The sequence below is a fragment of the Cynocephalus volans genome, chromosome 9 (genome assembly GCF_027409185.1).
Source record: "Cynocephalus volans isolate mCynVol1 chromosome 9, mCynVol1.pri, whole genome shotgun sequence".
In the NCBI taxonomy this organism is placed as follows: Eukaryota; Metazoa; Chordata; class Mammalia; order Dermoptera; family Cynocephalidae; genus Cynocephalus; species Cynocephalus volans.
In genome coordinates, this window is record NC_084468.1 from 135,402,053 (window position 1) to 135,405,943 (window position 3,891).

General features: G+C 36.8%; 1 pseudogene; it reads right to left on the minus strand.

The window, feature by feature from the left end:
• Positions 1 to 1,137: 1,137 nt before the first annotated feature.
• LOC134386692 (U6 spliceosomal RNA) lies at positions 1,138 to 1,236 on the minus strand (annotated as a pseudogene).
• Positions 1,237 to 3,891: the final 2,655 nt, after the last annotated feature.

Here is a 3,891-nt window from a genome sequence, read left to right on the forward strand (position 1 = left end):
CACTTCTCTATCATTTCCTTTATATTGACCTTTCTCATTGCTTTTGTGTTAGTTCTTAAATCCAAAAGCATTCGGGCTTCTTCTGAGACCAAGTCCGTCCCATGTGTGTTTTCATGTGTGCCCCTCCAGAAATTAGTTTTGCTATTCTCCAGCAGAAGAGTAGTTCTGTATTCTGATCTCCTTTATTATTGTGCCCTGATTTCCACTGGTTCTGTGGGTAAGAAGGGTCTCTGACACTTTAGAAACTGTGACGAGGAAAGGAGACCAGCCAAGAATCTGGATAAGTGTTTATTGCTTTTTTAACCAAAGAGACCAGGAACTGGTAGTGCCCATACACTTTGATTAAAGGCAGTTGTGTGTTTTTTGTGTGTCTATTCTTCAGGGCATATTCAGGCCGATGGCAGGCTTCCCACAGTGTTTATTAGCACATGCTGGGCCTCTGTTCTTCTGAGTGCATGGTTGCTTTAGGAGTAGTCAAATTGTCTCTCTGTTGTGGATATCCAGTTACATTCAGGAGAGGATCCCTATCCTGGCAAAGTGTGGGGGCTTTTAGGGGATGGAAACCTTTTGTATTCATTCTGGGAGTTCTAAAAATCCAGATGCCTTCAACAGGTCACTCGTGACAGATCTACAATATTGTCATGATTTTAAATTAGTGTTAATGAGTAAACTTAATTTACCATGTAAATTAACAATACTAACAAAGATTTGCTCTTACCTGCTACAATAATCATCATAAAAAAATTTTTAATGTGTTTATGTTCATCTTTAGAGCCTGAAAATATTGACTGAAGAAATTTCATTTATTCAATATATACCATTTGATTAAAACAAATGTTTTTTCCTTGTCCAAAATCCAGAATTCTAAGGTTAAAAAAATAGTAAAACCCCACATGATGTTTTCTCTGCTTTTTTTTGATACCCACCCTGACTCTGATTATTTCAAAGGGTACTTTGAAAAATTTAAAAACTGTTCAAAATAAAATTATTATTTTTGTTGTTGTTGTTGGCTGGTGAAGCGATCGAACCCTAGACCTTATGTTTTCAGCACCATGCTCTAACCTACTGAGTTAACCATCCAGCCAATAAAATTATTTTTAATTGATTTTAATTGAAAAGTGTAATATCATTTTTAAAAAACATATGGAACACTCCATGAATTTGCATGCCATCCTTGCTCAGGCCATGCCAGTGTTCTCTGTGTCATTCAAATTTTAGTGCTGCTGAAGTGAGCACCCTATCATTTTTATAAGTCACACACACATACACACACACACCACAGTGAAGTGTTAAACTTCCTTAAGGTTGTGTATCCTCGACTCATCAGATAAGGCAGAAAACTTGAAATCCAAGCCTTCTTTCAATGATTTTACTGGATGACCTTGGGCTAGTCATCTAAACCCTCGGCTTTGGTTTCCTTATCTTTAAGACAGACAAATCCATTCCTTCCCTATTCTGATGTCATAGGGATGTGGTTTAAAAGCAGACAGGGTGCCAACATTTTAAGCTCCTGAGCGATGAGCTACATATAATCCAATCAATGAATATAATTCTCTACTGTAGGTTTTAGTGTTTTGCAGCTGGCTGGTCTGGCAAGCGATCCACACCCGTGACCTTGGTGTTATAAGGCTGTACTCTAACTGAGTTCTTTAAGGACACACTCTGTGGGAAGTCTAGTAGGTAATGCTGGCTAATTAGATACATCACTTCCACACTGTTTAACTATACAGTGAGTTCTGACTGAATGGGACACTCTGGTATAATAGGTACTTCACAAGGTTTTATCTATTTATTAATCAGACTCTTTAACAAACTTGGGTGTGTCATATTTGAACTATATTCAAATATGTGTAAATAGCAGAATTTTCTTAATAAAAGTTGAGGACTGGCCAATTAGCTCAGTTGGTTACAGCACAGTGTTATAACATGTAGTTCAAGGGTTCAGATCTCCATACCGGCCAGCCGCTAAAAAAAAAAAAAAAAAAAGAATAGTATAGTTTTCAAAAATGTGGTGACTTGGTAGGAAGTTAGAACTATTAATTATATTTGGAAAAGAGTGCTTCCTTTATAGAGTGTGGAATTATTAATTCTGTAAATATGGAATATTTCCCAGCTTTCAATACAGGTACCAGGTCAAGTTAAAGTGTTGTATATAAGCCAAGCTTCCATAGTACAACCTTCTTAAAACAAGGTCAAGGGAGACGTGGAGGTTTATCGAGTACAAAGGCCATGGGTTTTAGAGACATACACACCAGAGTTTGCATTCTGGCAAACTTCTTGACTGACCCTCTGTTTTTTCAATCCACAGAATAATAATATTACTTCCTGCCTAAAGTCATATTGAAAACTACTTTTTTCTTTCCTTTCTCCTTTTTCTTTTAGTAAAGAGAATTTCCACGGGGAATTGGAGGACTGTGAACATCTTACCAAATATTTAGAAAATTAGGAAGTGAATGTTAGCTCAGCCTTGCTTTACCCCTTTGGGATAGAAGCCAGCAATTCTTTAAGGTGGTAAATGGAGTTGTGTTTTATGTTGTAACTTTTTTCTCCCTAAGCTCTCATGGGGTCTATACCCTCTTCTCTGTTGCCTTCTTCTAATTCTCCTTTTGTGACATGTTGCCTAACATTTTTAAACCTTCTCTGAATTAATTCACTTCACTAGGTCCTTCAAATGCCCACACATGAATACCAATAGTCATTTCTGTAGAATTATTTAGAGGGACTACTTCTAGTCTTTGTCCTTGATCCTTTGCAGATACATTTTAGTTTCAAATCTACAAAACTTTTAGTTCTGGAAAAAACACTCTGAAACACATACAAAGTTCTTAATTAAAAATTCTAATTTATCACTATCCTGCATGTTAATAATATATAGAGGAGGAAAAACTTTTCTTCTACCCTGTTATGTGCTTGACTACTGTGAATTAAACTAATAAAAGACAGATGAAAAGAAGGAAAAGGCATACAAATTTTACTAATGTTAGTATTTTAAATTTTACATGAACAGGGGCTTCATAGAAAAGAAGTGAAAACCCAAAGAGGTGGTTGGACTTGGTGGCTTCTGTACCATTTCAACAAAGGGCTATAAATTGTGGAGAACTGACTAGACAAAGGAAAGAAGGATTTGGACTCCTTAGGGGCAATAAATTGTGAGAAGGTGATTAGGAAATGTATGGTAGATAAAGTTTGTTTAGTAAGGTTTGCTATGCAAACCCACCTCAGTGCAAGCCTCCAGGCATTAAGAATTTTCTCTTCCTGGTATGGAAGAGAGGGGGACCTTGACAAGTGGAAATTTCCTTTGTGAAAAGGAAATTTATGCCCTGCTTTTAGGTGGATGGGGAAGGCAGAGAGCTCCTCTGTGTCTTCTATTTCACAGTGGCCTTAACCTCAAAATAATCCTTGTGCCAAAGTGGCATATTTTAGGGTGGCATATTCTGATTGCTTTAAGTACAATGGTTTGAGAAAATATATTCAATTTTAATATGAATATACAAAGTAAATATGTATTTAAATATAGTCATGGCTGAGGCAAGAACACAAGTAGCTATATTAAGTATTTAACCCTTCAGTCACCACTGCTTTGAAACCCAGCAAGCACACCTCTTTGTACAATATGCCCTCTTCTAATTTGTTTTCTTTGCATGGTGAACATGTGATTATTTTATTGATTTACAAAGCAAACAACAGAAATCTCACTGCTCCTTCTATAGCAATGACAGTTGGCTATGGTCATTTTGAGGTCACTAACATTGACTTCTGCATATTTACAGCACAATGCCTGTAGTGAAAGAGCCAATGACTGACTTGCACTTACAGATATTATATATTTTTCCATTTTGGTTTTCTGTCTGACAGCAGCAGCGTGCAGGGTCAAAGACAGCCGGCCCCCCA